This window comes from Hemiscyllium ocellatum, chromosome 22, assembly GCF_020745735.1.
Source record: "Hemiscyllium ocellatum isolate sHemOce1 chromosome 22, sHemOce1.pat.X.cur, whole genome shotgun sequence".
Lineage (NCBI taxonomy): Eukaryota > Metazoa > Chordata > Chondrichthyes > Orectolobiformes > Hemiscylliidae > Hemiscyllium > Hemiscyllium ocellatum.
The window spans coordinates 31,217,844-31,231,334 of NC_083422.1; the positions used below are offsets into that span (position 1 = coordinate 31,217,844).

At 40.7% G+C, this 13,491-nt stretch overlaps 1 protein-coding gene across 5 annotated transcripts in view; it reads left to right on the forward strand.

The window, feature by feature from the left end:
• The first annotated feature begins 4,587 nt into the window (after positions 1-4,587).
• ctbp2a (C-terminal binding protein 2a) overlaps positions 4,588-13,491 on the forward strand; it is a 288,354-nt gene continuing 279,450 nt past the window's right edge. For 2 of the 5 annotated variants that reach the window (XM_060842008.1, XM_060842006.1), the window contains exon 1: positions 4,589-5,194. The gene's annotated coding sequence lies outside the window, so the exon portion shown is untranslated. Of the gene's footprint in view, positions 5,195-13,491 lie in introns of all 5 variants that reach the window. The other 3 variants (XM_060842009.1, XM_060842012.1, XM_060842010.1) reach the window with 3 other exon arrangements.

Sequence of the window (13,491 nt, forward strand, 5' to 3'; positions counted from 1 at the left end):
AATAGCTTTATTGTTTTATTGATTATTATTATTGTTGTTTGTGGTTTCTGCAATGCTATACTCAATGAAAATTAATGGTTGGAAAAATATTCCTTCCAGAATATTCCTCCATCATTTTTAAAAAGCTAGTTGCTAATTTGAGGATTTGTATTACAAATCTAAAGGAGATGTGTGAATGCATATCTTCAGTGTTGTGTTTTGTCAAATTTTGTTTAATAAATCTCCAGAGTTGCATCTTGCCATCTTATTGTGTTAGCTGAAATTGTAGTTTATTGGACATTGGAATGACATTTTCTTCAACCATAAACATGTCACAAACTGGGAATTCCTTTCCCAAGCTGAGAACTGGAGCCTGAAAGAAAGTCTACAACCAATAAGTACAAATGATATTCAGAATTGGCCTGTTTGACACTGACTGAGGGAAATACCGTGTAATAGAGCCATAGTCATAGAACCGAGCAGCATGGAAACAGACCCTTTGGTTCGTGTAGTCCATGCCAACCATGTTCCCAAACTAAACTACTCCCACTTTCCTGCCATTTGACCCTTATTTTCCCAAACCTTTCCTATTCATGTACTTAGCCAAATGTCTTTTAAATGTTGTAACTGTACCTACATCTGTTATTTCCTCTGGCAGTTCATCCACATAAGAACCACTCCCAGAGTAAAAAATTGCCCCTCAAGTCTTTTTAAATCTTTCTCCGCTCACCTTAAAAATATGCTCCCTAGTCTTGAACTCTCCCATCCTAGAGAAAATCTCTTTGCCATTCAACTTAGCTATGCCCCTCATGATTTTATAAATCTCTACAAGATCACCCCTCAACCTCTTATGCTCCAGGGAAAAAAGTGTCAGTCTCTCCTGATAACTCAACCCCTCCAGTCCTGGGAACATTCCTGTAAATTGTTTTCTGCACCGTTTCTAGTTTAACAACATCCTTCCTAAAACAAGGCAACCAGAATTATATAGGAGAAAGTGAGGACTGCAGATGCTGGAGATCAGAGTTGAAAATGTGTTGCTGGAAAAGCGCAGCAGGTCTGGCAGCATCCAAGGAGCAGAAGAATCTGTGTTTCGGGCATGAGCCCATCTTCGGGAATGAAGAAGGTCTCATGCCCGAAACGCGATTCTCCTGCTCCTTGGATGCTGCCTGACCTGCTGCGCTTTTCCAGCAACATATTTTCAACCAGAATTGTATGCAATATTCCAAAAGTGACCTTATACAGCGATAACATGATGTTTCAATTCCTATTTTCAATGCTCTGACCAATGAAGGCAAGCATGCCAAACACCGTCATCATTACCCCAGCTACATGTGAATGCCACTTTCAAGGAACTATGAACTTGCACCCTTCAATCTCTCTGTTAACCTTGTGAAATGATACTGATGTGCATTCCAGACCTGATGCAATAACATAACTAATGAAATCAAATCACTTGTCTGGTGTGAGGTGGAGCAGGGGTATCTCTCCTATACTCAATGGTCTAAGCAATGAGAGCAAGTGTGCTAACCATCATGTCTACCTGAGATTCAAATTTCAAAGAATTATGTATCTGAACCTTTAGGTCTCTCTGTTCTACAACACTACCCAAGGCCTTACCATTAATTGTATAAGTCCTGCCCTTGTTTGTTTTACCAAAATGCAATATCTTGCATTTATCCAAATTAAACTCCATCTGCCACTCCACAGCCCACTGACCCAATTAATCAAGGTCTCTTTGTAATCTTCAATAACCTTCTTCACTGTCCATCATACCACCAACATTGGAGTCATTCACAAACTTACTAAGCATACCTCCTCTATTCTCATCCAACTTGTTCACATAAATGAAAATCAAAAGTGGCCCCAATACTGATCCCTGTGGAATACAGCTGGTCACTGGGCTTCCAGTCCAAAAAACAACCCTTCACCATCACCCTTTGTCCCCTACCATCAAGCCAATGTAGTATCCCATTGGCAAGCACATTCTGACGTCCATGTTGATCGAACTTTATTAATTAGTCTACCATAAAAAACCTTGTCAAAAGCTTTACTGAAGTCCATATAAACAATGTCTACCGCTCTACCCTCATCAATATTTTTGATTACTTCCTCAAAAAACTCAATTAAGTTTGTGAGACACAATTTCTCTTGCTCAACACCATGTTGACTATCCCTAATCATTCCTTGCTTCTCTAAATGCATTTAAATCCTATCTTTCAGAATCACATCGAACAACTTATCCATCACCAATGTCAGCTTTCTTAAATAAAGGCAGAGCATTAGTCACCCTCCACTACCCGGCACCTTACTTGTGGTTAAAGATGATACAAATATTTCTGCTGGGGGCCCTGCAATTTCTTCCCTAACTTTGCTACTTTGGAGAAAATTGGTACCATACAAAAATGTGGTGATTTTAGTTACATCACACTGTAAACCTTTGCTTTAAATTCTGCATCCTATGATTATATATTCCACAACCACCTGATGAAGGAGCAGTGCTCTGAAAGCTAGTGCTTCTGAATAAACCTGTTGGACTATATACTGGTTTTGTGTGATTTTTAACTGTGAAACAGAGAATTGTGCAGCAGCATGGTCTCTGAAGTTGAAACTAAAATATAACTTTGCAGATTTGTTGGGAATTCATTAATATTTGTTGATTCCTGCTTGTAGGGGTAGATTGAAGAATTTATGTTCTACACCCATTGTCCCTGTCAGTTTCAGGTTAATATATAATATTAAAATCAACAAGCCAATGTTTTATAAAGTAAATGGGCTTGCCCTCAGCAAACAGAGTGCCACTTAAGACTTCGGTAAATGAAAGATAATTTTGGCAGCTTGATTGATTCTTCAGTTGTCCCAAACAGGAGGAAGTTACTGCGAGTCCTGGCCATGTTTATTACCTGTACTCATTTGGCTCTGTTCAGAGAATTTAATCTTTTTATTTAAGCAACAGAAGGAGTGCTCTGTGAAATTGTGCTGAGGATGGGAATAATTGCATCCCTCAGTCTGCTACCTGATTATGGAGCACCGCTGATGCTGCTGGGAAGTATCAAAAAGCATTTTGTGAGAATTCCACAGTAAGTGAAGACATTTTAGAAGAATTTCCATGTATTCTCCTGCTGTCTCATGACATTTGGAGGAATTCCAATACTTCACTGCTTGTGCCTGAAAAGCAGCAAAAGTCTGTCACATACAATCTTCTATGTCAGTATCAGGTTAAATTTTGTCAAAACAATTCATTTCTGCATGCCATTAATTGTTCCTGGGCTTTTTAAAAAAATCTAAAAATAAGTCCTGAATTAATGTTGGTGATATTTATTCATCTGGAATAAATTAGTTAACTACATAGTCTATTTTCAGTCAGTAGGGATTTCAAATTAATATTACTGTATTCCATTCAAGCTGATCACCATTCATGTGATGGACACCAGAAATGTAATGGTTATTTGCCAAATATAGCAGTGGCCTAAACAAGCTTTTGAAATCCAAGGAATTCTTGGAGTTATTTGAAATTAGCTCTGGTCTATCACAAAACATAATAACTGGTGCTGATCTCTTGTGTAGTGTGAGGAAAGTAGATGGTGAAGCAGGGTTACTTTGTTTTGCTTTATATCTGGGTAACTAGTGTTTCTCTTTCACGTGGAGGAAGTGATCTAAATAGCTTGAGGTTAGCCAAGAATCTTGAAGTTTCTGTAATTTAGTAGCTACTTGTAAAATCCTTGGCTCCTGCCCATGCAGAGATGCCAATTTATCAAAGTCAGGGGAAATTAGTGATTTTCTTTCTCTTCGTTTTTTATACTTCTGATGTCTGAGGTGACACCTCATGCTAGTTGCAAGAGTGAAAGGATAATTGGCCTGTTGAGCCATTCGATTTGCTTGACACCGAAGCTCAGCGCAGTTTGACCCACATGCATAAAAAAAAGCTACACGCTGTAAGTGATGTAAATAGATTAAACCTGAAACCACCAATGAAATAACTATAATGGAACAGACATTTCTTCATCTCACGCTCACACTCCAACGTTCAAATCAATGAGCCCATCGTCATAGACGAGCAGAAATGCGAACAATCCTGCTCAATACAAGCCGGAACTTTTTGCTTTAAAACTTAACATAACAGTAAGCGTTTTAATTTAAATTACCTTTTTAAAAAGGCCCATCTCTGTAACTTGATTTCGGGATGGATGAGTATTTTTAATCAATATTCAATTCGATAAAATTAAAATATGACTGCAGTCTTGCTCAGGTACGTTTAATGAAACTGTCTATGTTTTAATTGAGTAGGGGTCAGGCATTGTCATGTAGCAGTAGCAAACACCAAAATAAAAGTTAAGGCCTCCTCACTTGCATTGGATGTTGTTTTTTTAAGACTGAAAATGGCAAACAAGAAAAGAGTGCAAGTATTTCATTATGTAGATTTGAGAGCGATTGCACTGTTGTTTCTTTCTTTTGTCAAATGGAAACGCCGCAGTTGGAAAGTTGAGGGTTTGTAGGCGGTGCTGCCGCTCTCTGTGTGTGTGAGTGAGATTTGGATGAAGGGAGCTCTCCCCTTCCGCTGTCAGACTGAGTGTGAAAGGAGAGCGGCTGGAGAGAGTGGGGAAGCGCTGAAGGCGCGGCTGTCCATGTGGGGCTGTGTCATTGGTTTGGAGCAGACTCCGCCCGCGGAGCGCAGCTCGATCGCAGGCAAAGCCGGACCAAGCGAGGCTCCTCTTCTCCCCCCACCCCCCTCACAGTCCTCTCTCTCGGTGTGTGTCTAACTCCATCTGTTTGTTTGTGGAGGAGGAGGAAGCTGCTCTCCTCCTCCTTCCACCCCCACCCCACCCCCCTTCTATTCCCATCCAGTGATAGCAAGCCCGGACAGTGAAAGGCGTCCGCCCAGGGTTTCAGCAGCTACCCAGGAAGCCGCTTGGATCTCCCAGTCTCTGCAAGAAAGGAGCTGCTGCTGCCCCGGGGAGTGTGGGGAGGGGGGCGCAGAGCTGAGAGAGGAGATCGGCTCCGGAACTCGGATCTTTACAGGCTGTTAGTTGGAGGATTAAGTTTTTTTTTAACGTTTTATTTGTTTTGTTGTGTGTGTTTTGGATGTGGACCAGCTGTCTGCGGAGAGCCGACGGGAAACGTGTGCGGGAACAGCGAGTGATGGAGATGCGGAGAGTGGCGGCGGCGCCCAGGGACGGGCGGCTCTAACTTGGCGGCGATCAGAGACAGAGAGCGAGAGGTACCGAGCCGGCTGGACAGGGGTGGGGGTGGGGATGGGGAGTGACCCCTCTCCCTCCCACCTACACTCCCACCCAGCGAAACTGCCCTCCCTCCCCATTGCATATTCATTATCCATGACACCCAACTGCCTGTTGACCCTTCACTGACCACTTATCGCCACCACTGCCCATTCGTCCCCTCCACCCACTGCACATTGCAGTTTTCCCTTCACTGTCCATTGACCCCCTCACGATTTATTACTCTGCCCATTCTCACCATAGTGCCCTCACTGTATGCTGTTTATTGCCTCCATCCCTACTGCAATTGACCTATTTCCTCCACTATGCATTAGCCCCAGTGCCTTCCCACTACCTATCGTCCGCTCACTGCCCCCCTGACCGTTGCCACCAAGTACCTGTTGCTCCCACTTCCCAATGCCCCGTCACTGTCCTTTGCCCCCTTGCTGCCCAGGCGCCCCCCACTAACCAGAGAGCTTGCCCGGCCAGTCCTCTCTCCACAAATGCTCCCACTTCATCATCCTTTCTTCCTGCTGCTGCTATACCACCAGCCCTTTCCATTCTGACTCAACCCACACTTTTCCTGTTTTAATTCAAACCCAGACCCCACGTCCCCTTGTTCTCTCTACATCACAATCCTCACCTACAACTTTCACTTCCAACTCCCACTTCCAGTCCTTTACCTCCATCCCTCTTACCCATCACCCTAACCTTTACTATCCTCAGTCCCCCTCCCCAACATGCTCACACTTCTGCTGCTGTCCCCAGGATCAAGCTCATAGTCAGGGTTGGTCACAGCGTTCTACCACCTTTACACTGAGAATGAGGATGGCTCGGTGTTACTTGTCTGGGAATGAGCTGGGGAGGGGACTGATTGAGAAAGTGGTCTACTTAGAAGGAGCCAGAGGTTATGTGGCACCTATGCACTATATTGGGCCCAGTGATGGGCAGTATCAGCATAGAGTGGGGACATGAGCTTTTGCCTTTGTCATTACATTGAGTATTTGTCAAGTTGCAGCCAATACACCTGGATTCTATTTCCCTTCCTGCTGTGTTCCCTGCCCCTCCCATTCCCAGTTCCCCCATGTTTTCCACCCCCCACCATTCTCTGTTTCCCAGTTCCCTGTTTCCAACCTTCTCTGTGTACTTCCTCATTCTTCCTCGTTATCCCCCATTCCCCCATTTCTTGTTATTCCCCTCTTCTTTGTTCTCACCCCACCTCCTGCATTCCTTCTCTTCCCCTCCTGTGGTTCTCTTTTGCCCCATTTGCTGCCCCATTTGCTGCCCCACTGTCTGCTTCAGTCTACAGACTCCACAATGTGTAAAAAGTCCTCTCATCATTTTAAAAGTTGTTTCAAAAGGGCAACTCAGTAACTTTATTTTTGGCATCACTGGCAAAGAGCTATTACTAAAACATCCATTGATTTCTAGATTGCTTTGAAGAAGTGTTTACGGTTTTAGAAGTCGACCATTTTGACATTGAGTTTTCAGATTTGAAGTCTTACTGAAAGAACACATGACATCACTGTGATTGTGAGTGACCTTACAAGGTCAGTTATCTTACAACGTTGTGATATAATTACGTAGTTTAAAATGTAAAACACCGTCTCTTGTCTCAAATCAGGCTTTTGGATTAAGGTTTATGAGCGTTAAACAGATTTCCTTTTCCGAAGTTCTGTGTCACAACACTAGGATTGTATTTCTTTTTGTCTGCAAATTTTTCAAAGATATTGAAACCAGAAGACCAAACAATCAATGAACAGCACTCTGTTTTTCTTAGTGCTTCAAACTTGTCTAGTGGTGCACAGATTCTAATTCAGGTTCATGTGTCGAATGAATTTATTCCATGCTCTTTTCCTGATTAATGAATTAATTTTGCTTTATTTATTCCTTAAATAAATGAATAAATTAAATGTAGTATAGAAGCATCAGTAGGCACAGCCTCAGAGAAAAGGGGCAACCCTTTAAAACTGTGCTGAGGTGGAATTTCTTCAGCCAGAGAATGTAGAACTCATTGCCGCTAAGGGGCACGGAAACCAAATCATTGAGTATGTTTTTAAGAGCAAGATATTTTCTTGATTGGTAAGGAGATCAAAAGTTATAAGGACAAGGCAGGATATGGGGTTGAGAAACATATCAGCTATGATCGATTGTTGGTGCAGACTTAATGGGCCAAATGGCCTAAATCTCATCCTTGATCTTATGATTGTATGGTCTAATATGTGACCTTTGACCTAGGCAGGATTTGAGCGTGAATTTGGCACTGCATGTGTTTCCCAGCTGTGTTGGTACAGATATTTTGCAGGATGCATCATGTGTAACAATAGACACTTGTCGCATCATGGTGAACGATTAAACAGCGATAGGAAATGACACAAAACGTAATCTTTAAGTTTAGTTCCCAGTTAAACAAGGCAAGGTGAAGTAAGCATGATGAACTAGTAATGGAAACGTTGGTAAATGACAGAAATAGATTTGCATCTGACTCTAACTTTCTTGCTCTATAATTAAGATTAAATCACTTCAGAGTTGACTTGTACAATAACCCAGCTATGCTGCTCAATAGAGATTGATTCAGCAAATTTCAAAGTTGTTTAATGATTCCTCTAAATTACTTCAGTGATATATTAGTCAGATTAATATGACTTTCACATGCATCATAAACGGTCAATCAAGTACAGTGGATTCTGGAAATCCCAACAAGATACAGTTACATTCCTACTTTCCAATGAAAAGGGAAAGTTACCCACAGGCAAAATGGCATAGTACACTGATACTAACTCATTTTGGATAGCAGGCAAGGTATACAGCTCTGACAGTTTCTGTTGATGGCTTTCATAATACTTGCTCTGTGTGGCCTGTCCAGCAATTATGGATATATATGCAGAAGCTTCTCTCCCTTTCCTATCTTAACTTCCAAAATTCCTGATTCCCGAAGAAGGGATCATGCCTGAAACGTCGATTCTCCTGCTCTTTGGATGCTGCCTGACCTGCTGCGCTTTTTCAGCAACACATTTTCAGCTCTGATCTCCAGCATCTGTAGTCCTCACTTTCTTTCCAAAATTCCTGTCAACTGTAAGGAGAGGCCCTGTATTCAGGGGCACGTTCAGTGGGTTAGATTAGATTAGATTACTTACAGTGTGGAAACAGGCCCTTCGGCCCAACAAGTCCACACCGACCCGCCGAAGCGAAACCCACCCATACCCCTACATTTGCCCCTTACCTACCACTACGGTGTAATTTACCATGGCCAATTCACCTGACCCGCACATCTTTGGACTGTGGGAGGAAACCGGAGCACCTGGAGGAAACCCACGCAGGACACGGGGAGAATGTGCAAATTCCACACAGTCAGTCGCCTGAGGCGGTTTGTTAATTGGTTGAGGACAGAGTAATAACCAATGGAATAGGGGTAATTGACAAGTGCTGTTTCCCAGTATCTTGTATTTATGCCACAGGTATTAGTTGTTGTATACTTACTGGATAAAGGAGTAGGGAGTTATATGCAAGCAACAGAAATTGCTGGAAAACCTCAGTAAATCTGGCAACATTTGTGAAGACAAAGTGGTGGCAATATTTCAAATCCATTCCACTTCTTTGGAACTGGCCTCAAATCATTAACTCTGTATTTTCTTCACAGATGTTTTCTCAACAATTTCTGTTCTTGTTTGTTTCAGATCTTCAGTTCTTTGTTTTATTTTAGGGAGTTGTATATTTAAGCTCACAGATAATACTAACTCAAGCAAAGTAAATTGTGTTAATGGAACCATAGACTGAGTGAGCGAGCAAAACAATGGCAGATGAAATGCAATGCAAGGAATTATAAAACCATCCATTTCAGATTTGAGAAAATCAGATCAGGAAATCAAATCAACTCAATCTTTTCTTAATGGGAGTGACTAGGAGCTTTGGAGGAACAAAGGGTATCTATGTTTCAAAATCATTAAAATCTCAGTGAATAGATAAAAGGCTAATGGAATGTTGGCCCCTATCTCAAGGGGAATAGATTACATAGTTGTGGAAATGAAGATTCAGTTGTACAGAGCTTTGCTGAAATCCCAACTGGAACATTGTACATCAGGAATGATTCTGGTCCCTGTAGGGATGTAGCATAGATTCTCCTGAATTATACAAATGCTTAAAGAGTTGAATGACGAGACTGCCATAACTTATCTTTGGTTCCCTTGAATTTAAGAGATTGAGTGGTTGATCTAATTGATATGTTTAAAATGATGGATTCTCTGTGCCAGGGTTATGTTCTCTGTTAGGGGGATCAGAACACACTGAAATTCATGGTTAATCAGTTGGATTGAAGTCAGGAAACCCCTTTCTCTATAAAAATTATGAGAAGCTGGAACTCACTTCCAAAAGAGTCTGGATGCTGGGTTAAAAAATTTCTAAGATTGGGATTGGTAGCTGTGGTCAGGTACTTAAATCGAAGTAAATGGAATTGAGGAATGGACTAGACTTATGAATGTGGAGCAGGCAACTTGGCTTCTTGAGCTTTGCTCCATTATTCAAAACGATCATGCTGATCTGATTTAATTCACATATCCCTGACAATCTTTCATGCCATCCCTATCTACAATCAATTGACCTATGCCTTAAAAATATTCAAAGTCTCTAGAACTGTCTTCCTCAAATGGCAATGGAAACAAAGAGTCATGACCCTCCGTGAATTGTTTTCCTCTTCTTGGTCTTAAGTGAATATCCCCCTACTTATAAACTGTGACCTCTGATTCTGAAATCTTCCACAAGAATTATTTTCACATCTACCCTATCAACACCCCACAGGGTCTAATATATTTAGATCGAGTTGCCCCTTACTCCAACGGATACCAAACTAGCCTGTTCAACCTTTCCTTATAGGACAACCTACTCATTCAGAGTATTAGTCTAATGAACCTCTGAACTGTTTCCAATATATTTATGACCTTCTTCACATAAGGAGTCTGTATTGTACACAATGTGGTCTCCCAACAGCTCTGCATTATCTGAAGCATAACTTCCATATTTTTGCATTCAATTTCCCTTGCAATAAATAAATATTCCATTAGCTTTCCTAATTACTTGCTATACTTAACCTTTTGCACTTCATGTGCTAGGACACCCAAATTCCTCTGCATTTCAGAAATCTGCGATTCTTATCATTTAGATTTTATACTTTCCTATTGTTTCTGCTAAAACGGGTAGCTTTACATTTTCCTGCATTATATTCCATGTGCCAGATTTTTGCCCCACTCTTTTAACCTATCTATATTCCTCTGTAATCTCTTTGTGTCCTATAGAAACTGATAGTATCTGTTTTTATGTTTCTAGCTAAATTTCTCTTGTGCTTTTTGTCTCCTTATCAATCTTTAATCACGCCCTGTTGATTTGTTTTATATTCTATCCAGTTTTCTGACTTGCTACCATCCTTTATTTAATTCTATGCTTTCTTGTTAGCTTTGATGCTATCTTTAACTTTTTAATTAATGACAGAAAGTGGGTCCTGCCCTTAGAATTGTTCTTACTTCTTGGAATGTAACCATTCTGTGAATTTTGATATATCCCCTATTTGCTCTGTCAATAAATGGTTTGAATGGTTTTGTTTTGAAAGCAAAATGCATTGATATACAGCTGTAAAAGAATGGCAGAACAATCTTAGGGAGGAGGCAGTTCCCGTTAAGGTTGTATGGTTTACTTCAATTCTTCCTTCTGGGCTTTGAAGAGTTTGGTGATTCTTGAGTTTATTTGGTGCATTTTGCAGAGTGGACTCAATGGGCCGAATGGCCTTACTTCCACTCCTATGTCTTATTTGCTGATAACAAGTTTTAAAGTGGTCGAAGCCTATGAGTTTGTGTTATGCTTTGATTTTTCACTTTTAAGATTTTTTTATGGATGATGATGGAGTAAGAGAGATTGTCCAAGTGAATTGTTGTAAATGTAGTTCTACCAGCTTTCTTCCTCACCATCTGTTCTCTAAAGATTCTGGCTGTTGCTAGGGTACAGTTACAGAGTCTTCAAGTAGCCTAGTCACGATTCTAGATATTGTGAATAGGGACAGGCTGTGTGACCAGGTAAACTATCACAATTTATCTAAAAGCCACGTTCCGGCACTGACATTGGGTGGTGATCAGGAATAGGACTGTTGACTTCATTAATTCGAGGTGCATTCTCACCAATTATAAAAGCACTTCTCACTGGTGGTGATTGACTAACTCATTGAAGCTGGAAGTTCAACTCTGTTACCTTTTGGTCTCTCTGGTTTATTGCTACAACTAACTTTGCCCTAATTCACAGCTGATCAGAGGGATTGTTGATGTATTTTAAATTGTTTATTATGTAAACAGGATAAGGGTTGTTCATTCCACTTATTTGAAATTCTATTAAGTTTCAGTCATTTAACTTGCAGTGTTGTGAAATTGATCAGATGTATTGCTCTGCTATTTTCAGTCAGAGATAACAAATTCAGTCTCAGCATCTTGCTTCTTTAACACTACATTGCACTAGGGATGAAGCTCAAAGTTTGTTCTATGAGTATATTATTGTTTTTGATTTCTGTTTTAATATACAGGTATGTATTCTCATCTGCTTTACAAAAATATATTGGGGATTACATAAGAATAGAAATCTGTCCAGGTATTGCAATCAATAAAAGAACTTGCATCTTGGGTATTTGTATATAAATACCCTGTTCAAAAAGTCAATTTTGTTTTGACAATGACTGCTGGGTGACATCAAACCAGCTGAAAAATACAACTTTGTTTAGTTTGGAATAATTAGCTTGTACTTAGATGTTAGAAAACAGAGTACCGTGAGGAATTTGTCTTACTCATGGCTGATATTTATTCCAGACAACTTTTTTCTGACTATCCTGAAATTCCATTAGCGCAACAATTCTATTATCGCTATTCAGGGTATATCAGTTGACTGCTTAACTTCATTAAGCAATCTGCATGTCTTGACGACAGGTTTTGCACCTTCAAAGAAATTCATTTAACCCTTGTCTCTGAATATTGGAATGATACCCATAGGAGTGATGACTTGCTATTATAACTTGCTAGTCCTCTTGGTAGAGAGTTGTGTGTCGATTAATGACCTGTATTTGGCCTTTTATTATAGGAAGAATAGTTTTTGGGATATAAAAGAAAGTGGAAAAAGTGGATTAGCTCCTGGGCAGCTCTATCTTGGATCTTAATATGGTTGTTGTCTTTTTTTGACGATAAGCAATTGTTTAAAATGATACTTTGTACAGAAAGAAAATGAAAGTATAACTTTGGACAAACTGCTGTTTTTATTTTGTAAATAGTTTTAGATCTCTCCATGCTTTCTATACAACTGAGGTTGTTTTTTTTTTACAATGGGGATAGCTGCATTTTTGACCATGATTGCTGCCAGCTACACTCGGATCATGATCAGCTGATACAAGTTTTGCTTCTACAAAACTGATTCAGTTAGTTTCTTTCTCCTGGAGTTGAATTATTGTCCCTGCAGGCTGTAAACAGACTTAAAGCTTCCAAACTAAGTGTGTGGGCTGTCATTGAGACTCCGTCTCCTGAATTGGAATTACACCATCCTGTCAGCTCAGCTGTGTCACAGCAATGTCTTCCACTTCAGATCTTCTGCCACATCTGCTGCACTGTTTAGTCTAACATCTCCAACTTTGGCTTCTGCTACCTTTAAAACAATGGATAGAATCCAATAGGGGCCTGGACAGCATGGGCTATGACGAGGTCTATGGTAGAATCACACGCAAAATCTCTCAAGGCCTATCTTGACATTGGGAGCAACTCATTGCCTCTTTTATGTAACTACCAGACAGCAGCGCGTTGCCTATTAAGGGAGAATTATTGCTTGTTAGTGACCTTATTAATGTGCATATAGGGTAATTAATACGTAGCTACCTATCTTACTAAATCCGCCAAGCTACACTTTGACAAGTCTCGACATGGAAGACAGAGTAGAAACCTGGTGACTTCATCTCACCACTGAATGCTAGGAGTCTCTGTGTTGCTCATGACGAAACAGCATCTCGGGGACTGATCCATGTACTCCTTGTCTACAGACTGTGGTGTCAAATATTTTCCAAACCCTCATGATCAAGATGGTATCCCTGTGATCTTCATTACAACTCTCTGATCCACTTGCAGGACCCTTTGGAAGCAGCTGTGTTACAGGGTGCACAAGCAACTAGTATTGAAACCTGTTGCCAGATGGACAGCTCAATGACTGGATCAGGTTGCACTTTAGCACTGCCTGCTCGCTGGTTCTCTTGGCATTTGTTCACAAAGCTCAGCATCCATGTCTTACTTTTTTG